The sequence below is a fragment of the Zonotrichia albicollis genome, chromosome 6, assembly GCF_047830755.1.
Source record: "Zonotrichia albicollis isolate bZonAlb1 chromosome 6, bZonAlb1.hap1, whole genome shotgun sequence".
Classification (NCBI taxonomy): domain Eukaryota; kingdom Metazoa; phylum Chordata; class Aves; order Passeriformes; family Passerellidae; genus Zonotrichia; species Zonotrichia albicollis.
Window position 1 is genome coordinate 16372950 of NC_133824.1, and position 23726 is coordinate 16396675.

At 47.5% G+C, this 23726-nt stretch overlaps 1 protein-coding gene across 1 annotated transcript in view; it reads right to left on the minus strand.

The window, feature by feature from the left end:
• The window catches only part of JDP2 (Jun dimerization protein 2), a 46620-nt gene extending 26520 nt beyond the window's left edge, over positions 1 to 20100 (minus strand). Inside the window, exon 1 of the mRNA XM_074542599.1 lies at positions 19104 to 20100. The gene's annotated coding sequence lies outside the window, so the exon portion shown is untranslated. The remainder of the gene's footprint in view (positions 1 to 19103) is intronic.
• Positions 20101 to 23726: the final 3626 nt, after the last annotated feature.

The following is a 23726-nucleotide window of genomic DNA, read 5'->3' on the forward strand; positions in this document are numbered from 1 at the left end:
CAGAAGAGCACACACAATTCAGGAGAAAAGAGACCAAAAGGAAGAGAGCTGAGCTATTTACTGATTATGAAGTATGTTCCCTGTGGGGCAGATGGACCAACTAAGCACACTTAAGTTCAAATCATGGGGCTAAATGTGGGGTGCAATGAAGAGAGGGGATGCTAGTGGGTAAAGACAGAGAAGCCAATTAAAGAGGAAATAGGAGTGAGATTCCAATAGCTGAAGGCAGAAGCTGTAGTCACAGCATATATGAACTGCATGACTCCTGACAGCTTAGATATCTGCTTAAAATGCAAGCTTGGAATCTAAAAGACATGAGTAAATGTGTGTCTGTACATTCAGCTGCAGAATGGGGGTGCCTTAAATGCCAAAGAGCTTGAGGACTGGTGTGCATCTCTGCCACTGCATCGCTGCTGCAGTTCCCAAGATGCTCATCCTATGTCTGCCCAGCAGTCCTGGGACTCTCAGTCCTCAAGTACAGCACAGGCACTCCCATGGTGGGGCCAGGTGAATTCTGCTCCTGCATGGCAGAAAGCAAACCACAGCACCAAGGAAGGCTCTCTGTGCAGGGGGCAGGAAGAGCAGCAACAGCGGGTTGGGGAAGCTGCCCTGGGAGGGTGCTGAAGACCTATAGGTGAGAAGAGGCTCACACACATGCATAGACACAGGAAGAATCCCAGGAAGCATCAGAATGAAATGGAGAAGGCTAAGGGCCAGAGCTGACCTGCTGAGGCTGCAAAAGCAAACAAAAATCCCTACAAACTGGAGAATGAGGGAGGGAAGTGCAGGGGTTGCAACTGCCCACAGAGAAGGGCAGACAGCTGGCCAGGGAGGAGGTGCACTTGCCCACAGTCAATCTTACTGAAGGCTCCTCCAAAAAATCATTAGTAGCAGTGTCAGAGAAAGAACAGTTAGTTAAAGGAGAGATCCCAAGGCAGAATCAGAGTGGTGTAAGCAAAAGATCCCATTGTGTGAGTTGTCTGTGGGGAAAACTCCAACTCCTTGGTAAGGCTGAGAGTGGATCAAGGGGCAGAGATAGAAGAAGAATGGCATCCCTCGAGATTCTTCAGCGATGTGCCTACTCTGGAATTAATGGGCTCCCAGTAGGGACTGTGTGAGCCAGCACTGTTGTACAAACTGGACTGGACTTTCCAGGAACCAAGGAAAACCACAAACTGCCTTTGTGACGTGGACAAACATGTGGAGCATACAAAAGGCTTGGCTCATTCCAACTGATAGCCATCAATCAGTTCCCCCAAAGGCTGGGGAAGATATAGCCCATGTAAGACTAGATTCTCCACTGGCACCAGCACCTAGGAATAGCAAAACTAATTTTAGCCCATGGCAGCAGGAAGGACTCATTGGCCCCTTTGGGTTTTTCCTCTGAGCACACTACAACCATTTTAGAGCGGGAAATGTTTCTGCCCTTTCTTTCCCTGCTCAATTCTTCCAGACAAAAATCTTCCTCTGTGCACTCTGTGACTCCATCAGGGCTTCCTACTAACAGGCACTGTGAAAAAGGAAGTCCCTCTGTTGTACACAGCCAGTCCTGTGTCACTGCTAGTTGGATTCATGTGTCACCAGTAGCCCTGAGGAAATCCAGCCTGGGATGTGGTTAGCTGCTACATGGTCACGTAACATGACACACAGAGACAATTTAGAGCTTGCCCTCAGGTGTTTTAGGGGTTAAGTCCACCAAGAAACTGCTTCTGCTGCCTAAACCAAATTTGCTCTATTTCTTCTCTCTCTTGGCTTTTTGTTGGTTTTGGTTTTGTGTTGTTTTGGTTTGGTTTTTTTTGGGGGGGGGTGGGGGGTGGCTGCTTGTTGTTGTTGGGTTTTTTTGGCAGGGAAGGGGGGTTGTGGCTTTTTGGACTTTTTCTGTTTTTTTTGTTGAGGAGTTAGTAAAAAGAAAAAAATAATAAAAAAGAGTTGCTATTTGTTTTGCCCCTGCAGGAGCCATGAAGGGAGCTGTGCAGAGTGGACAGTACAGTCACTGTGGCATGGCAGCAGTGAGGGAGCTGAACCAGGAGCTGTGAGGTGAAGGTCCCTGTTTAACAGCTTTCCGTTTGTTTACCAAAAAAATATTGTTCCATCATAAAAACTCCCAAAATAGTTCACATCTTGACAGACTGACTGGCAGCTACCCAGCTCTGCAGGATCCTGCTAAATGAAAGGAAATAAAGAGAGCTAATCTGGTACCCACGTCCCAGTGCTTGCAGCTTGGGAATCTGCAGTTTCAGGGCTCAGCTGTCCCAGTAGGTGCAGGGTAGGGCAGAGAGCCCTCCGGTCAAGAGGCTGGATTTACTGATGGCACCAGCTTTTCCATGACTGCTGGGCAGGCTGATAAGGAAGACAGCACTCACCTCTCAATGAATGATCAATTTCTCCTTTATTTTTAAACCAAAAGCTTTTTCCCCCTCCACCCAGCTCTGTAAAGCTTTACCTTCACAAGACAGCCACACTAAGGCTTTCAATTCCTAAGAGTTATCAGTGGCTTCTTTGGGGAACTTTTTGATACAGGCTTTGTTCTGGATCAGTGTGTCTCCTGACCAGCTAATATATCACTTGTTGCTGTGAAGATCTTAATATGACAACCTACAGTTGCTGCAGATTGTGGTGATCTTATTAGATATAAATGGAAAGCATCAAACAGCACATGACAGCCAAGTCAAAAACAGTCATCGTCTGTAGGAAGAGCAATAGGCCACTGTGAAGTCCTGCAGCCTGCCACAGTCACCAAAGGACTGTGCACACTGTGACTCACAGCGCAGAGAAGCAACAAACCCAGATTAGGTCATGCAGAATTAGCAGCCTCTGTGGAAAGAACCTATCCTCACCAAATTGCAGAGGTTTCCCCAGCTGCAGAGTTAACTTCTCCATGGTCCTTATGGCACCCAGGGCAAGTCTGCTTTAGGAAGGGAATGAGGGAAATTTGTACTCCAGATCATTCCCAGTATTGGCCTCATGGGATTCTCCATTAATTCCTTAGACATTTTAGTATCCAGCCTTTAAATCAGGCCAGGCTGTAGCAGCAGACTTGCAGGAGGGTGGAGGGATGACCATTCCCCAAGTGCTTGCCCTCATGAGTGGTGTACAAAGCCAGGCTGGCTGTGGTGGTTCCTCTTCTTGTGACAGGATCAGTTTGGCCTCCCACTGTGCAACATTCCTGAGCAGTGCCACACCAGTTCAGAAGCCAGACAAGGGAGATCTTTCACTACAGGTGAGCTCAGGGCTTGCTTGGTTTAGATACCACTATCACAAAAAAGAGCAGGACCTGGTGGGCCAATCTGTCAGCTCTCAGCCACAAGCCAGACCCAAGTGACAGGTGACATTGCTAATGGATTTCACACAGCTTTGAGGCTCCTTTCAAAGTGCACATGGTGTGCATGCTGCCAGCTGGGGCTCTCTTTACCCACTTGTCACACCTGAGAGAAAAGCTGACCACCTCATTTTGCATTGGAGGTATGCTGCCACTGCAGGCTGGCTCTGTCCCATGACTGGCCACTCCTCTTGATCCTTTTCTACACACTGAGCTGGCCCTGGGTAAGCCACATGGCTTCTTATGGTGGAAAACAGACATGAGAGCATTGGGTATTGCTTCCATTATTTCAGTCTCAAGGACACAGGGAGCTGAACCCTTCACAGCACAAAAAAGAGAGCCTTTAGCTGAGGAGGTGGAGGTATGGTTTGCACATCAGGGCAAGTTGGAATCATCCTTAGAAGCAATGGTCTGTAGCCATCCCATAAGATCCTGGGGAAGCAGGGAGCCTGCATCAGGTGGATCTCCACAAATCCAGGGCGATCTCCAAGCAAGCGTGCTGTGTTCCTCCTGCCCAGGCTGGCCACCACATTGAAGCCAGCACCCACTCTTCACCCTTTCCCCTCTCCTTTCAGCTCCCTCATGCTCCACGTGGCAGTTTAACAATTACCTGCTAGGAGCACACTGAGGGGCTGCTCATGGATGAGGGCAGCAGGACTAGGGGAGTGGAAGTGTCTCTGAAATAACACAGCCTATTTTGGGGAACTGTGGACAACAGCCTGCTGATCTGGCTGTTGAGATGCCTGATTCTTGGAGTTTATTTTCCCTTTGTGCTTGCTTTCCTGTGGATTGTGAGAGGACTCCTTGTGTACTCCAACAAATGTGCTTCAGGGTAAAAAATGTCTTCAACCACCGGCCCATTTTCTAGTCTTCTTTTCCCCATGTTTGTCCATGCTTCACATTTGCACAGTCAGGTGCCTCTGGCCTGACAATTTTGTGCTGTAGGGCTGCGATAAGGCAGGGCTGGAAATTCCTCTCCTTCAGCCCTCACACAGCTTGTGGTGGACAGAGACTGACCCCCATGGAAAGCATTCAGCCACTCTGAAACCAGACCCTGTAAAACAAGTGTCACAGCTGTGCTCCCAGGCCCTGAGTCACCCATTTCCCCTTCCACTCGTGAGGCAGGTGATGCACCAGGAGTGGCACAGTTCTCCCAGCACCTCCTCAGTCATCATTTTCCTATTATTTTATGATTACTGTTTAGGACATAATCATCAGCAGACCAAGTGTAAGGGCACAGGTGAAGGGCATTCCCCTTTCACACCGTAACACTCCAGGGCTGACACTATAAACCATGCTAAACAAAACCAAGGCTTTAATTTTGGAGGAAAATGAAATACTGCCATCTTGCTCCTGGGTTACCAAAGCAAATCAAGGCCTCATCAGTCACCAAAACCAAAAGCCCCCAAACACTGGCCTTAACCCCATCTTTTTGAGTGGTGTATTAATAGGAAACTGTTGCTGGTCTGTTTCCAAGAAAGCAGCTGCAGAGAAACCCAGGGGCCTGGCTCTGTAGTCTGAGTGTCTGGGGCTCACTTGGGTCCACAGACCAAGTTGCTCTCCTCCCCTACAACTCTGCCTGCTCTGTAGGCAGGGCTCCCTTTGCCAGGGTGCCTAGGATCTTGACCACATCTCAGAGGAGATGATTCTCACATATTCCTGGATGTGATTTTTGTCCATTTAAGACTCCACTCCACCCCACCCTTTGGCTCATCTCACAGAACAGCCCCCAACCAAAAATTTGCCTTTCTGCATTCTTTGTTGGGAGATCCTTCCACTCCAAACAGCAGGTGAATCAAGCTGGTGGGGGCAGGTCTCTGGGATTCCACTGCCAGCAAATAAAACACAAACTGATCACTGCTGTATCAGAATTCTCCTTCAAATGAAAACCCTCAGAGAAAGGGCCAGGAATTGAACTTATCTCTGTTCTGAATTATTAAGTGAACAAAAACATAAATACAGGCTTTGTGGCTCAAAGAAGTCAACAGAACTCCCAGGTGCACCCTTGTCAGCATCAGACACCTGCCAAGTCCCACCCTGCTCATCCCTGGCTAGTGCATTTGGTTGCTATCAGAGAAATCTAGCTCTTTATCAAGACTCATTTTACATTATTTGTTATCATTACACAGCAAGTAATCCAATTCATTATTATAGCTGTTTCCATCTTGCCAGATATGGGACTCCCACCCCCTCCCTGTGGAGACACAGCTCACTTCTAGGAAGTACTTTCCTGATGCGAAGTCTAAATTTTCCCCTCTTGCTAACGCAATCTCCATCTCCTCACAGATGTTTGGCGACAGCAATGCTTCCCCCACCTATGTCATCTTTTGGCTAAACTGGTTAGCATTGTGTTCAATCTATCTCCCCTGTCTGTCAACACCTTCCATTTCCCCCAGTTCAGATCACAATATTTGGTAAACTGTTCAAGAGAGATCCTTACTCTCCTCCTCAAGAGGAAAATCCCACTGGCATCTTTCTCAAAAGCATAACCTAACACAGACCCCCTGCCTGACCTGCTCCCCACTGCTGTCCTTTGGGCTGCACTCCAAAAATTTGTGAAAGTTATTAGAAAATCAATTCCTTCTCTTATCTTTCTGTTTCTGTAAGGGTAGGACCTTGCTTGCTCCAAGTTGCTGCTTACAAGCATAAACAAATTATCAGTCCTTTTTCAGCCAGTTGGCAGGCAAGTCCATGCTGGAATCTATGAGTCCAGGACACGAAGTTTTTGAAAGCCACAGTTGTTATCTGCTTTGCCCCTCTCTCAAATTGCCCACAACTTTATCTCTCTTGCATGCAGGAGGGCGGGAGCTCCACACTGATCTCATCCATCACAGATGGCAGAAGGAAGACCAGCCCATGCACTAGGGAAGGGGGAAGCAAGTCTCTGTGATTGGCAATGAGCAGCTGGCTACAAGAGAAAGCTCCCCCAGCAAAGCAGATTAACAGGCCTTATTTTCACTTGTTCTCAGTACAACACACCAGCTCAGTCAGGCTACAAGTCTTACTGCATTAAGTTCTTCTTCACATTTTGGTTGAGAAAAATCAAAGAGATAATTGCCTAGTTCATGCAGTCACTGGTTGACATAATTCCTCATGCTCTTTGTGCCATGTGGAATACTGCTCGCTTAATTCACATTAACTGGCTCCAGCTTTGGACTCTTACTTCCCACTCTTCCAAGGATCTTGTGACAGTGGGTAGATCATGATAAAAAAGCAGAGCTGAAAGCAACTAAGCAATTTCTGCATGGTATCACTCCCCACTTCCAGGAAAGAGATGCTTTCTTAAGCAGCAGGCTAGAGCCAAAATGAACAAGAAATATCTTGCAGTCAAGCAGGTCTCCACTGCAGGATTTGGAAGGGGCTCTGACGAGGGCTGGTGGTCATGTTGGGTTGGTGTGGGGTATGGAGAGCTGCAGAGACAGAGGAGCCACAAAGGAGAAGTAGCATGGGAGAGCTCCTGCAGAACTAAATCTCTTTTTTGCATATTCTGTGGCAGCACTAAAAGCGCCATTGCTTGTTTATCTCTTCTGGAAGTGGATTAAGCAAAACTGAAGGATGGTATGCAGAGTTCAGTGTCCTCACAGGGAGCTTGTGCACAAGAGCTACTGCTCTCACCCTCTTTGCCCTCAGCACTCACTGCTACATGTGGTAGGGAGATTGCAACAGCAAGCAGAAGGAAAAAAAGGGAAAGAACCATCCCTTTTGATGCCTGGTGGTGAGAGAAAGCCATTTCCAAACAGAGCAATGGGCATAGGAAGAGAGTGTATTAATTCCTCTCCATTAAAGATCTGGAAAAGCCTTGTGAACATTTCCTTTCCTGCATTATTAACAGTTCTGCAGGGTGATATCATTGGGGCCTTTTCCAAACTCGGAGCGTCTCAGACATTACAACACCAGGTTTTGGCTGCTGATACATATGACCAGCTACACCCACCCCAGGCCCCTCCCTGCCAAACACCCCCAAAGAGACCAGAGAACCCCCACTGCCAGACTCACCAGACCTCTGCTCAGCATCTTAGCAGTCACAAGCCTCCAAGGCCTCATCCCTGGACACTGTACCTATACCTAAGCAAATGCTCTCAAAAACTGCTCAGCTAAAAATAGACTGTAATTGCTCCAAAGAGCCTAACATTCTGAGCCCCATTGTTTTTAAGACCAAGAAAGCAAGTAGCTCATGATGCCAGGATGCTGACAGGTAGGTTTGGAACTAGGAAGAGGGAGAATAGCAGGTGCCTCAGAAGAATATTTCCAAGCAGGCCAAGGTCAATGCAAAGGTCTGTTTCCCTAGAGCTGCAGAGCAAGTCCTGGGCAAATTAACAGCTCAAAAGTTGAAAAGCTGCTCTTGGCAAAGCTACTTGCAAGCTGAAGGAAGGAGAGCAGCTCTTTCTAGTGCCCAGCAGTTATGTGCTCACATTCTGCACTCCAGAACCTCTGTTGCACATATCTTGATAGTTGCAGCTCTCCTCTAGGTATGGTGGGGCTCGTGTCCAAACTAGCTCTGCACCAGCATAAAGAGGAAATGTCTCCCTTGACATTAATGAAATTAGCTCAGAGTGTCAAATTAGGCCAAGAGCAGAATCTGGGTATGGTGGAGATTTGCAGCCACAGAGCAGCCTACCAGCAGAACAGACAAAAACAGCATGTCAGCGAGGAGGTTTTAGTTTCAATTTGTCCAAGAATCACAAAAAAGCAGCAGTCATTAAAAAAATGCCTGAGCTGGGTTCCTCAAAATAGTGGAAGTTTCGTTTAGTGCTTACCCCAAGCAGTGTGTTAGCAACGCACTCAGGGCGCCTTCTGTAGAGAGAAAAAGTGCCAAAGGCAGAAGAAAAATAAACAAACCAAATGCCTGGGCTGTTCCACTGGCCAGCACAGATGTCAGATTTGCTGTTAATAATGCTGGTGGTTGACCTGCTTCCCTGCTGCAGTCACGCCCAGGAAGGTGTGAGGAGCCCCAGAGCTGCAGACAGCATGTGCTTGAAGTGGCCCCCGGTGGGATTGCACGACAGCCTGGCAGCTCTGCTCTACAGATGTGCTCTGTCAGTATAAAATATCCCAGGGCTGTCAGCCTGCTCCCAGCAGCCTCATCCACTCCCCCTTATGCTTAAGGATCACAGAATTGCAAGGCTTTCTTCTGTTTACTGTAAGGACATGTTGCCTGGATCCTTTTTGGATGGAAACTGTCTGCTACATTGCTCTCTAGCAACCTTAGTCAAGGTTCCCCAGAGTTTTTCCAGCCCACCAGACAGTTTAGTTGCTCCAAAACAAGACTGGGTTAGTTCAAATTCAGTATTTGATCCAATGGCTCAGCTGCATTCCTGCTAGGATATTGCCCTCAGTATCACCACTCTGCCTACTTAGCAAGCAGTCCACGGATGAGAAAGACAATTGCATGCCAGAAGTTACTCAGTTCACCAAAGCAAACTAACCACAAAGGTCCTGAGCTGGCAGCCTTTCACCAGGAAGAGATCTGCTCCTAAAGCTCTGCTCTTCCATCACTCTGGCAGCTTTCTGCTGCTATTGTTTCCCCCTTCTCTCTCTTCAGAGATTTATTTTAGTACTGACAGGGACACTGCAAGGACCTTTCTTTCCTTTCTCCATTCTAAGGCACTTCCTTTTCTCTTTCTCCCACCCTCTGTGTAGACAAGAGGGCCCATTTCCCTGCAGTGATTAATTCCTTTTGGCCCTTACAACTCAGAAGAGATTTTCTTTTACTGCTGGTTTTATCCCTCTCCGATTTAAAATGCACCTTGCATCCTATAAAACAGCTCCAAGCACTTCCCACTGGGAATATGGGTAAAAACCCAGCCTGAGTCCTCACAGCAGACAGAGAAGAACACAGTGGGTGGGGAAAAGAAAGTACATGGATGCTAGTGTACATTTCTGGGAAAAGCCACTTTCCTACTTTAAAATGGATGTTGACCACTGAGGAATGGAGGAGTCAGAGAGACTGCAATGGCTGAGAGCTGCAGTATTTGCCCCACAGTAAGCTCAGCCTCTTTAGCATCTTGCACGCTTAGAAGAAAGTGTCTTTATTCCACTGTAATCCCAGGGAGTAAACATGGAGTACTCAAAAAGTTTTTAATCTCCTGAAGAAAGGAATATGGGAACCACAGCCGGATGCCATTGCCAGGCAACCTCTGATTAGAACTAAAGCACTGCTTTGTAGAGTGTGGCTGATCAATCCCTGCACAGGGCAGATTGTCTCCATTCTGCACTGAGGCTGCTTAACCTCCCAAAAGCACTGCTGGCAAACCCATATTATTGGGTGTGGGACAGAGGAAACTGCTTGAAATGAAGGGGCCAGTCTTACACAAGAGGTGAGGCTCGATGATTGCCTGTCAAACCTGGGGAGCTTGTGAATTGCCAGAGCTCTCGTTTTGCCTGTGGCATTTCTGTAAAGCTGCCACTGGTGCTGGTTCAGTGCTGGCATGTATCCTGGAAGCACACCTTTTCCAAGCTGTTCATTGTTCCAGGTCTGCCAGAGACTGAATTTGCTCCCCCTGCCTCTGGCAAGAAAGTTTCAGCTTTCCTTGTATAACCTTGCAGAAGCAGGGAGCACGGCAACCACAGGGGGCTGGCTACACCCTTGAACCACAGACAGGAGGCCATGCACTCCAGATCCACAGAGGAGGGTGGACAGCCAAGGTGACCCCAGAGGCACTTGGCCAACTCAGCAAACCAGCTCAGATGACATACACTGCAGTGTGGCACAGATGGAGGAGGAACTCCCAAGGTATGCAAATAATCTCAAGGATCCAGTGGTAACAGTTGTACACCAGATCAACTTGCAAAACTGAGCTACAGCCCTCCCAGAGTAATGTAGTAAGGTGCTCCATAAGGCAGAATCTATGGTTCCTGAAGTTCATAAGCAGTACCCAAAAAAGTCCAGCTACTGTGTAGCACCCTCCCAGTCTTTGTTGGCACATAAACCTGATGCAAGGGGACAACATATATAGACGAGACAGTGAAGACTTCCCACAAAAGGAAGCCATGCCACCTTGAAAACTTGCCAAGAGCTGATGGGCTGCACCTAAATCCCTGCAAAGTCCCTCAGGATACAGGCACTGCTTTCAAGGTTCAAGCCTGATTAAAGAAGAGCTTAGAAAATGCAGCCAACCAAGAAAGTCTTATTCTCAAGTGCATGAAACTGCAGAGGTGTATCTAAATCTTCACTCGTGAGCACAGACTGTCAAGATTTCTCTCCAGTATTAAGAAGCACAAGCTAGTCTAGATAAGGATCTTGGAACAGAAGAAAGCAGGTGAGCCAGTTCCCACACTGGTGTCCCCTGCCTTTGAATGCCTCTGCCACACAACACTGATCCTGGCTTCCACCTCTCCCATCCCCAGTTCTGAAGCATGTGTGTGCTGGCTGTGGTACTGACACACACACCCTGCATTTACAGGGTGCCTGTGCATCCCTGGACATGGTTGCCAGACCAGGGTCCAAACTAACTGCACTCTCCATCTTGATTCTTCTGTCCACCTGTAGAACCACACAAAACCTGTAGAAATGTAACAACCTTGGGAATTTCTGCTCTTATCTCAAATTTGATTGAAACTGTTCCACATGTTCAAAAGTGCTAGAAGGGCCCCACGGTAAACAGCATGATTACATAAACTTTGTCACCTTCGGAAACCATCCAAAACCAGCCAAAAGCCTCATACACTACATCCACAGCCCTACAGGTATCTTGCTGCAACAGAACTGGCCAAGAAGGTGCCCTTTGTGCACGGAGCACAGACAGCTGGTGCTTTGCTGCCTTTGCAGCTCACTTGCACATTGTAACGTAGACAAGAAACAAACTGCTTATTAAGCAGCAACCCCAGGTTTGTCTGGTTTTGCTAATGGTGGGTGTCTGTCCTCACTGAGATGATTCATGAGTTGACACTATTTTCTGTTCTCCCCTTCTGTCTCCAGCCAAAGCTCTGATATCCCTGGCTCAAAGCCAGGGTGCAGGGTGAGTGTCTCTCACTTGTTTATAGCAGGGCTGGGGGATGTTTAAATGAAGGTGGCGATGGGAATCTTGGGAACTTCACAGCACACAACTGCAGCTACAATCCCTCCTGCAGCTGACAGTTCCACTCAGGCCAGAGCATGGAAATTTCTTTATCTAAAGAAAAATCCATTGACCAGCAACTTCTGGAAATGAAGGCACTCTCAGGGATCGTACAAGTTCCAAAGCAAATTTAAAAACCATAATCACTCATGGCCTGATCTTTCAAAGGCAGGAGTCCAAATCAAAAACTTTGCGTGCAGCTGCATGCTTAGCAGACACATGCAGCTACCACGATTGCCTGCAAAAAGAAACACTGACAGGAGAGAGTCTCACCTCTATGGCAAGAGCAGGTCCATGCTGAACTGTGCAGCTTCAGTGTGATGGTGTCAGAGCACACAAACCCAGCTTTAAAATAAAAAAATCTCCAGCCATTAGTTTAGCAAGGAAGCCCTACAGATTATTACTAAAGCTAAAAGAATTTGTTTAGATCCATGCTGTGTTTCACTGTGAATGTTTATTTTCTTTCAGCACTTCATTCAGCCTGGACAATGACAGCAAGCTAATTAGTTTCATATTTGTCCATACTTTTAAGCCTTTCTCTTTTACAGGATTTCATTACTGCAATAAAAAGATTGTAAGCATGATGAGCAAAGGCATGTTTAATTTTTTTGGAAAAAGTCTAAAAGTCTTCACGTGATCATTTATTTTTTTATCATCAAATGATTTCAAGAAGTTTGCTACTAGCTAATGACTACACTAGAGGCTCAAAAATGACCTGATCATGTTTACTTACAAAAAGCCAAAATAAACAAAAAACCCCACCACAACCAAAAGCCTAGCTTAGAAAAATTAAATGCTTGCAAGCAGAAAAACTCTTGGAGTCAGAGGAAGAAGAATCAACTCTGACATGACACATTATTATTGTTAATGTCTTCCAACTTGAATGCCAGTGGTATACTTGATGCTTGGATGGGTACCAAATGCCAAGAGCCAGCAACATCACACCTATCTATGTTTGGGGTTCAAGAAAACAAACACATTCAGGGCTCTGCAGGACTGTCTGTTGATGACCCTTTTCAAAAAAACCATTTGGACACCTTACAGAGTCTCAAACACAGGAGTCTGGGAAACCCTAATCAAACAATGCACTGGAGTGCCTGAACTGCTCATTTTTGCAAGGGTAGTTCTGTCTGAGAGTGCAGCTAAGCACTGGTTCAGTGCTGAATTGCTTATTTTCTGGGAATGCAGCATTAAGCACAGGATCTGTCCACAAGCACACCACACAGGACCATTTCAGAAGAGAAAGAACCTGAAAGGCAGAAGGAGCTGGCAGATAGCACACTCTGACTGCTGCATGTTCCTCACGCTGACATCACCAGCACCACTGCAGGAGCAGGGGCACAGCAGCCTGAGTGCTGAATTTTGCCTCATTTAAAGGTCTTGGTTCACCTACCAGGGACCTGGAATTGCTGGGGAACTCCTGGAGCAGAGCTGGGGTCCAGCCACCACATAGCACCCTCAAAGCGCCAACATGGATCAAGTAATTCCACAGGACAATTCTCAGCTACTCCTCCCTGGACCCACACTACTAACTCCCCATAAAACCCAGTGTCCCACCTCCCCTTCCCTCCCACAATTACCCTGCATCAATTTTATTTTCTTCTTTCTGCTTCCTTCCCATATTCTGCCCCAGCTTCCTTATGTCCTATTCAGTCATTTCTAGCGGTGGGTAGTCCTGTTATGTATCAACACCAACCATTTGGGAAGTAAAAGCTCCACACAGCTATACCCCAAGCGACCAGAGATCCTACATTGCATCCATGCAAAACTTGGGGAGCAGCAGTTGTTGCTCTCATTACACACATCACAAGAGCTGATCCACAATCTGGAAACAGCTGCCTATCTGCGGGCTTGGGGCTGCACTGGCCTGACCTGTGCCACTGCTCTGGTCAAATCACTCAGCTCAACAGATTATCCACAACAGCCACACAGCTGGCAAGTCTTACCAAGTGATGGCACAGCACCAGGGTGACAGGCTGCATGGGAGATGAGGCCAGGTAAATATGTAAGAGCTCACACTGGGGATAACTTGGAAAAGAAAGTCTACCTCAGCACCACAGTGATGAGAAGCTGCTGAAAATCTAGAAAAAAACTCCTCCTGACTTGCCTAAAACCCCCTAAATCTTCCTTCTCTGCTGAAGCCTAAAATAAAGAAGAACAGGAAAGTGGGTTCCTTATAGCAGAAAGCAAGAGGCAAAATTCCCCTCAGAAGAAGTGCAGAATTTTCCACACTGGTGACTGTCTTATCATGGAAAGATATCTGAGACACTTCATTAGTCACTGCCTGCAGTTTGCCTCCTTAAACATGTCCCCAAAGCAGTAGAGACCAAAAATAAAATGAGAAAAGAGGAATCTCTCTACCTCCTCAAAAATGTGGAATTAATTGGAGTGGCAGTTTAGATACCATGTAAAGCATTTTCTTTGTGTATCTTACAAGATTTCCATCTGCTATTTTCATCTGCAAATAACTACTTTAGAACAGGAGCCAGGTCCAGAACTGCACTGCTAAAAAGGCCCAGAAGTCATTTTCTTCAACTAGGTATCTTCACTAGTCCAAATCCTGAAGATAATTTAAAGCTGCCAGTTCTCACTGGAGCTTCTCTGACAAGTTTGGAGATGTTGGTAAAGAAGCACACATGCTGAAAGCTGTGTGCTGGATGTGAGTACTCAAGGTTCTACCAACTGTGCCCCTAAAGGAGACTGCAAGTCTTCACTGGCAGGGTCAACAGAGACCACTGGGAGGAGCCAGAAGAATGGAGAAAGGAGGGATGGAAGAAGGTACTGCAATGCCTAAAATATTTCTTTGCAAATCTGACTTGTAATTAATTAAAATGTTAAGAACCAATAAGGTACAGGACAGGTATTGCCCTTTTAAATCTCTCCTAGACCCTAGGCTGCACATGCAGCATCAACCCCTATATGAGATAAACAAAAAAGCCAAGAGAAGTACAGAAAAAGGCTCAGTATCTTTTCTGAGCTCTGACAACGGGCCAAATCACTATGTGAGAGTCTTCTCACATGGCATTCTGGCATGTGGTTCTTACCACTGGCATTCTGTGGTTCTTATCTGTCACACTTTAAAATCAAGGAATAAAATTGGACCTGGCCTTCCAGCTCTGGCAAAAACTGCATGTGAGAATCAGAATTATTCAGGCTGGAAAAGACCCTTAAGATCATTGAGTCCAACTATAAACCCAGCACTGCCAAGTCCACCACTAAGCCGTGTCTTTAAAAACTGCATCTACACGTCTTATAAATACCTCCAGGGATGGTGACTCTAACATTTCCCTAAGCAGCCTGTTCCAGTGCTTGACAACCTTTTCAGTGAAGAAATTTTCCCAATACTCAATGCAAATCTCCCATGGTGTAACCTGAGGTTGTTTCCTCTTGTCCTGTTGCTGGTTACTTGGGAGAGGAGACCGACCTCCAGCTCACTATGACCTCCCTTCAGGTTGTTGTAGAGAGTAAAAAGGTCTCCCTTGAGCCTCCTTTTCTCCAGGCTAAACAGCCCCAGCTCCTTCAGGTGCTCCTCAATGGACTTGTGCTCCAGACCCTTCCCCAGCTCTGTTGTCCTTCTCTGGGTACAAGCACCTCAATGTCTTTCCTGTTGTGAGGGGTCCAAATCTGACACAGGACTCAAGGTGTGGTGTTACCAGTGCCAAGTACAGGGAGTCCATCCCTGCCCTGGTCCTGCTGGTCACACGATTGCTGACACAAGCCAGGGTGCCACTGGTCCTCTTGCCCACCTGGGCACACACTGGTTCGTGTTCAGCTGCTGATGACCAGCACACCCAGGTCCTTTTCTGCTGGGCAGCTTTCCAGTCATTCTGCCCCCAGTCTGTAGCACTGCAGGGGTTGTTGTGACACAAGAGCAGGACCTGGCACTTGACCTTGTCAAACCTCATACCACTGGCCTCAAGCCCATCAATCCAGCCTGTTCAGATCCCCTTGCAGCACCTTCCTAACCTCCAGCAAACCAACACTCCCCCAGCCTGCTGCCATCTGCAAACAGAGGGAAGGGGTCTCCAAACTAGTCACGCCTATCAGAGCGGCCACATCGTTTGGCAAGGGAGAGCAAGGCTCATTCACCTGCCCTGGCAATGACCCACGGCCAGCTCTTGCTCCAACATCCCCCCCTGTGACTGATGGAAGGAGAGCTCGAGCCAAGCCAGGCCACAGGGCATGCTGGCGGAGCTGAGGTGGCTACCCGCCCCTTGCTTCCCCGGCTGGCGGGAGCGCAGGGCCGGGGCGGCTGTCTGTCCGTGCCGGGGCCCGCAGGCCGTGCCCAGCAGCTGCAGCTCCCGGGCCGCCCGCAGCAGCCCAGCCCAGGCCGAGCCTGTGCTCCCGGGCCTGACCAAGCCGGGCCGGCGCTCCCGGGCCGCCGCCTGCGCCCTCTGCCGGCCACGCTGGCCGGCAGCCCCCGCCGCCTCGTCTCCGGACGGCGCCACGGCACCTAGACACTGGAACGGGATGGGGCCGCCTCAGTTCAGGCGCCACGAGTGTACCCACGGCCTGGACGCGGCCCAGCAGTGACCTGCTAACGCCTCCCTGCCTCCTCTCACTTCTCCCTGGGCCAGGAGCACTCTGCCGGCAGACAAATCCCTCCCCTGCCAGAAGAGCAGCAGCCCCAGCTATATCAGAGCACAGGCCTCTGTTCTCGCAACTGCTGCAGGTTCCTGGCTTTTGTCATCAAATCCTCATTGTGGGTACTCAACAAGCCCCAAACCAGTGTGATTTGCTAAACCACAAGGCCCAGAGTTCGCTAAAGAGCAAACATTCTTCCATCGAACCAAATGTGTTCACTTTTGAGTGACAACCTCCACCAGCACAAAGACTAAACCTCTGCTTAGGCACCTACAATGCCCTCTGTGCTCTGCAGCCTCAAAAGAGGATCTAAGGAGCGTCCAGAAAGGAAAGAGGGCAACAAACATCACAAAGAGGGCAAGGGAAACAGTGATGAATCATTTTCGTGGTAAGGGAGACCCATTAGTTGATCAACTACAAATTTCTGGGTGGCAGGAACCTGTACAGGTGCACAGCACTCCCCACAGTTGGCAAGTCATGGTCTCTGCAGGACAGCAAGCTGTGAGACACATTATCAGCCTCAACACAAAAAGATTTGCTGTTTTCCTCACCACTCTTCTCTCACAGGGCAGCCTGTAATTCCCAGATGCAGCTAAAAGCAGCCAGTTAGCTGGAAATGACTAGTTGTGGTTTCAGGCTGTGAAAGATGGCACTCACTGGTAACCCTTCCTTCCCTCTCTCCATTAATAATCCTCCTCCCTCCAGTTACCAGAAAATACAGCAGTGCTTGCCCCTCTCTCCTCCCTCCAGGCTACTCCTTTGGAGAATTGGCTCCACAGCTGGATTGTAAAATAATCCAGCTGTTCCTATGACAACATGCTGGCAGTGGGCAGAGATGACGCCAGCACGCAGTGTTGGCCCATTCACTACCAACACCCAACTCTGTTTTGGTTTGGGAAGCATTTGTTTTTCTATGTGGGCAGCTCTGCCAAGTACATTTCTGAAGGCTGGAGGGGCAGGAGGAGCCACAATCCCAGAGATGCCAAGAAAGTTGCTGGCTCTGTGATTTCCCCTTGTTTTGGTTTGGCTTTTTTTTTTTTGCCCCAGCTCTATCTGATGCAAGGATAAAAACCCCTCCAGCAATCTTGCAGCTGCACACAATCTTTGCAAGACTTGATCCAGAGCCTGATTTAAAAAGCCCAGTGCAAGACTTTGCGTGTCAGGCTTGCACAGGAAAAAAAAAGAAAAGCCTTGGGTACAATCAATAAGGGCCACACAGTCTTTATTTTAATATCTTGCCTGTCAGCAGAAGGTTTGCAGGGTAGAGGGAAGCAAAGGAAAGGCTTGCTCCATGTAAAGCATTATCCAAACACCTGGCTGGACTCACCCAGGCTCTCCAGCTCTGACAGGAGCTAGCTCATGTACAGAGGGATTTTAGCAGAGGCCATTAGCAGGAGCAGAAGGACCTTCCTGTCAGGGCCAGCAAACAGAGGAGACTCCCTAGGTACTGCAGCCATTGAACCTGCTCAGCAAACCAGCTCCTTCAGAGTCACTGGGGTAATTCTACTAATTCTTACATAGCTTGGCAACTCCAATGACAGGGCTCCCAAAGGGAAGGTCAGGAATATGCCTGACATTCCTCAGGAGAGGAAGGTAATTTCTCAAGGACTATTACCCTCACAAGGAAACTCAGCACAGCAAAATGCCCCTGCTGCCAGCATCAACTGAACAAGAGGCAGCATTTGTTACTGCCTGTACTTTCCACTGTGCCTCCATTTTTATTCTGAAGGACTTGAGAACAGAGCAGAGTGTAAGACAGGTGAGACTCTGTAGCTCAATAAGTGCTCAGGTATTTACTCACCACTACAAGTGCAACAGTGGCAATTTCTATTGCGTGGCTGCAACCACTGCAATGGTTGTCTTACTGCAATGACCAGAGCTCACACTGCTCTGCCATCAACATGCAGAGTGTCAGCAGGTAGGGGTGAAGGAAGATGATCCTTGCAAAAAAATAAAATAGTTAAAGTGGTTATGTTGTTTTGAAGAGGGACCTCCATGGGCCTCTCTGGAGACAGGACACAAATGGCCAATCAACCCAAACAAGCACAACAAACGGATTGTATCTCAAACTTCTCAGGGTTAGTGTTCTTATCTGGCATGGTGAGCAGCTGGACATGGCAGATTGTTAGGTACAAGGGAAGCTGAGAGATCAGATTATCTTAAACCTATACATGTTTCCTAGATGAGAGCAAGAAAAGAAAAACAACTGGAAGCATGACTATTTCTGGAACTGCCTTAGAAATTGCAGATCCAACAGCCTCCTGTGAATCCTTCAGCCTCAGTGCCACCTGAACATCCAGCACAGTAATTGCAGCAAGACACCCCTTCCAGGATCTAGTCCCTGTCAGCTGTTCAGTATTGGGCTCTCTCACTGGCCCAAGACAGGCTTAACCCATAACCTAAGTTCTTCCTGCAGAACAAAGCTCAAAGTGTCAAAAAAACCAGTAAAATAAACAAAAGCAAGGCTCCTCCCCTGACTAGCACAGCCTGCATTGTCCAAGCCCCTTGTGTGGTGTGCTTTAGTCTTCAGCACTTCCCACAAGTGCCAGATCCCAGTTTACAGTCCCTTTGACTTTTTACTATTTCCTAGGGCAAAATCTGATAAGAGGTTGCCAGGCCCCTGGTCTGTATGGTGTTTACAGGAACAGACCACTCGATCCAAAGCTTCATTAGATAAACTGCACTCAGTATCAGCACATGTACATATTTGAGAGGATTAAGAACAAGATTCATCAAAAGGCATTGCAATTATCAGACTGCACAGCAGATACACAGCAAGGCAAAGGATTCTGAGAGCAAGCCTGGCCATGTATCAACCACCTGTCCATCCCATGAAAAGTCTACCTGCCTACTTGGTCCCACCCCAGGTCCCTTGTGAGGCTTGGCAGTCGTGGGAAAGCAGGTTGGTGAGAGGAAGGAGGGCAGCCTGAGAACACTGTTAGTGCAGATTGGATCAGGTGAGTGACCAGGAAAGGGGTTTTGTGGAGAGGACTAGAGGGTCCTGGCAAAGCACACTGCTGCACTGGAGATGGAGCATCAGCTCTTTGCTTCTCATTGAGCCAATAACTGACTTTAGTTAAGCTTACAATGCCATCTACCCCTACAACTAAGCTTAGAGACAAATTAGTGAGGCACATACTTACCTCATGAACAATGAGGTGGGTTGGAAGCTGTCTGGATCACCACACTCAACATCAGTCAGAAGTACAAAGCCCAGGTGATAACCAGTGGACTCTAGTGGCATCTCTTGAGGATCAGTACTCTGTGGTGCCCTTAATAACATCCTGAATGGTGTGACAAAGCTTACAAACAGTGAATTAGTGCGCAACACCAAATCAGGGGCAGTATCTAACATGCTTAGAGAGCAGTGCTACCACTTGAAGGAGCCCAAATAGGCTGGAGGAATGGCTGATAACTGTTGTCATTATAGCACAAAGGCTCCATATTACTGTCTCCTTAGTGCAAGAGTTTCATACCTCCCTGACATTTCTCGTAGGCAGCTCCTCTAAGCACTACCTCTTCCTTCTTCTCACAAAAGCCAGCTGATGCCAGTGTTCCTCAACCAACCAATCCAGTCTTTTATAGCACTCTTCTTATTGGCTACAGGTGTGGCCTGTTAAAGTCAGGCCTGCTCCTAATCTTTAATAATTAACCCAGCTGCAACTCTTTACGGGGTAAGATTACTTTCTATACTATCTTTATTTACTTATATTCTATCCCCCTACAGATAACAATTTCATATAATCAAATGCAACTCCCTCACCTGGGAGAAAATAACTCCATAAAACAGTACTGAGTGCCACCTGGCTGAGGAGCCACTTCACTGAAAAAGTGTTTGGCACATTTGAAAAAATGTTTGGGAAAGCAGCGAGGAAATAGTAACTCTTCAATACAAGTCCCTAAGATCCTGACTATTTACCGTAAGACCGATCAAACACTAGACCTAGTTGCCCAGAAATGTTGTAGAAACCCCATTCCCAGGGATATCTGAAATCCAGCTGGACAACCCAGTGAGCAACACTCTCGTTGGACGTGGTTCCAGTAGAGACCTCTGGGGCCAGAGCACCCTGATTCGATACTCCCCAGCTGCTTTGGCCGCCTCTGCTTTCCTCCCCCGGCGCTCAGCTTCCCGGAGACCAGCAGGGAGCAGTGAAAGGCGAGGAATGAAGACTTACCCACCGGACCAGCAGCATTCCTGCGAGGCTGCAGACACATGCCGGGACCGCCCAGCGCTGAAGTTCTGAATGCCCAGCCCAGGGAAGCGGGAAAGGGCCCCGGGCAGCCACCGGCCAAGAAAGGGCATTGCGGGATGCGCCCCCTGGGCACGGGCACGGACAGAAACACGGACACAGATACCGGCACGGGCAGGGCCGGGACACCGGCGGGGAGCGGGGACGGAGAGCCGGGCGGGCGGCCGGGAGCGCAGGTGGCGACTGTCCCGGGGACCTGGCCAGGGGACGCAGAGTCCGGGGGTGTTTCCTACAGGCGGGGGGGGCGGGCGGAGGGGCTGCCCAGCCGGCTGCACCCACGGTGCCAGCCCACGAGCCTGAGCCCCAGAGCTGCGGTGAGCTTCCCGATATTCTGCTGTCAGCGTTGGACGGTGCTTGTTGCTTCAAGCGTCTGGGGCTACAAGGTTCGTATTGCCCAACTGTCCCCTTTGATCTCGAGATATAAACACATGCTTAACAAAAACCGAAATCTAAATTCTTACATAACCACATGACTCCAGGCACTGGGATGATGAAATCCCAAGAAGCATCCAGGCTCCTTCACTGACAACGGACCTGCCAATACCCAGGAAACACTGGCCATTTTGCTGGTCAGCTTTGCTACAGGTCAGGATAATGCTCACATCCATTGTGCAAATGAGCACCAAGGCTACAAAGACATTTGCATGCTGCTCTCCGTTCCAGGATAAATTTTAAATTACATTTAAATTATATATAATTTATATTATATTTAAATTATAAGTTATGAATTACAGAATGTTGATTTAAACTATAGAATTTTATTCACAAATGACACCTACAGAAAATCAGACACAGGACAAAAAGAAGCCCCAGCAAATGGATGTCCTGGGACCCCAAAAATCTGGGTTGAGAGGTGGCTGAGCTTAGAAGTGCTGCCTCAGGTGTTTAACTCTGGGGTGAATGATTATGACTGGGGTGGTTGCAGGCATTCCCATCTAAGTCTCTCCACCCTGCTCTCCTGTCCTGGGCTAACACACCTGTTCCAGGGGAGGCAGAAGAAGAATGGGAACATCAGTCCTTGTCACTGGGCATCAGGGAGCTCTGCACAAGCCCTTTCCTCAGTCACTTGGTTAGCTAAGAGTTCTGGGCATGGGCAAGGGTACCCCACAGGCTGTCACCCAGGAGAACTAGCAACACACTGTAGACCGCAAAGATAGTATTTTAAATTGCTAGTTAGATCTGTCAGAGCATGACATCCAGATCTTAGAGATTCTTATACATAAACGTAGAGATATTTCCTACATCTGGAGTAGTTCCTTGCCACAAACCCTGTTACCACTCAGCTGCTTTCACACACACCACCAGGGCATTACTCAGCTCTCTGTGATACAGCTGATCCAGCCATTCACTCACTCAGTGCATCAACAGAAGTTGGAAGGGGTCTCTGAAGGCCACCCTTCCCACCCCTGCTCAAAGCAGACGGTGGCTCAGGGCCTCAGCCAGTCCAGTTTTGATCACCTCCAAGGCTGGAGGTTCTACAGCCTCTCCACACAACCTGCTCCAGTGTTTGGTCACTTTCATGGTAAAACATGAGGATTTTAGCACATGCTCTGAAGACTGAACACTCCAAACTGAGCTTAGGCAAATCACTTAGGTCCTGGATATGCTGTTCCACAGGAGTTCATGCAGTTCTGTCAGCTACTTGATTGGTTCTGCAGTAACTTTGGTCAGGGATTCAGTGCAGCCTAACTCTCCCACATAAATACATTCATTGTGCAGGTGTAACTTCCTGGACCATTTAATTGAGAGGTCAGGCAAGTAACTGTGTATAAGCCAGGAATAAAACAGAATGAAATGAATTAAGGTCTCCTGAAACTGTAGCTTCTCTGCAATAATGTAATATTGGCCTTTGCAAGGGATACAATTTTCCAAAATTTGGAGAATGAGTTCCCTAAGGACCAAGGACCCTTCAGTACCTGCCCATTCAGACTGCAAGCTCTGCTGTTTACACCTGTAGCACAAACACAATGCAACACAAAATCTGCTGGGGAGAGGAGAGGGGAACAAACCACACATCTGTGTATTAGTCACTTTTGAGGTTAATGGGAAAGTGTTCAGATGCTGCTTTGAATGGTTCATGGTAAGCTGCAAACTACAACAGAACCCTCCAATCATCAGTGCCCATAAGGAGTTCCAAGATCCTCAGGTGGGAATCATTATATAATAAATACTTCATTCTCTTAAACACAGATGATTATTTCAGTGCATAATGTATCTTAAAAGGAAATACAAACCTTTGCTTAGAAGTCAGAGCCTGTCCTTACCACATTCTGTGCCTTCTCACCTGCAGGGCACAAGCTGTCATGCAATATCCAGTAATTAAGCTATATTTATTATAAGATTGGAAGCTGTGAAGTCATTCCCTGTGCTAGTACACGTGCCTTAAGCTAGCTATGATAATCATTTTCACATGCACCCAACCCATGTTTAGGCCTTCAGCCACAGTTACTCTCTGATGATACAACAACAAGTGACATAGTGGCACAGAGTGGAAAAATATTGCCAACTTTGGTCATAGAGTGATTTGGAAATGAGAGATTTTGCTCGGTTTGACTGCATGGAGTTACACTCTATTCCTTATATCCAGCAAATGGAATAGGTTGGCGCTTTTACTGCAAGCACAGAAGTATCACCATTCCAGAACCATCCTATTGGTTCCAGAATCATCCTTACCTACTCTATAAGAAATAAGCTGCATTTATTTTGGCATGAAAATACTTGCACAGTAAAATCCTTCTCAAATTATACATTCTAAAAGATATAAAAAGAACCCCCTCAATTCTGAAGTCCTAAAGATTTCTTGGCAAATCTTGACTTATGTAAATGACATAAAACTATATGGCAGGTTTATGAAGAAGCCATGTTAATACTATTCTGGTGTAATGAGCAAGAGTCTTGCATTCCTGTAGTGCCTTTCTGCAATAAGGAGTAAAACAACAACAAAAAGAATTTCATTAGGTCTTAACTAAATGTGACAGGACTAAGATCCAGTGAAGCATTTGCCCTTGGAACATAAAAGTATGTAGAAGATAGATAAAACTTTTCTCAAATAAATATTCCTCAGCAGGATCATCCCTTCTGAGGGATGCAGCTCATGTGACTACTATTTCATGGTTCTTAAAGGGTGGAAACCATGCCATCAGCTTGCTATGCCCCTTGGCTAAGGTCCGAGACAGAAACAAAGATCTTGAAAATATGCATCCAGCTAGAATAATATGTTTCCATGTGTGTTATTTCACCATGTTTCCCACCAGTTAGAGCTACGTGTCTGCCATTCAGTGAAAAACATCAGTTTGTGTTTCCCTTTAATCCCACTCCATATTTAGGATGATGTGGAGATAATTTATCAAACACTGCAGTCATCGGGATTCCTTCTGGAGCACTGAACATGTTACACAACCCTTACAACAAGGTAAATCCTCTAACCTGCCAGAGCTTGTTTATAGCCTGGCACAGGCAGCATCTACAGTGCCAAGTGAAGCTGGGCCAGGAACTGTTCTGTGCTGGAAGGGCTGG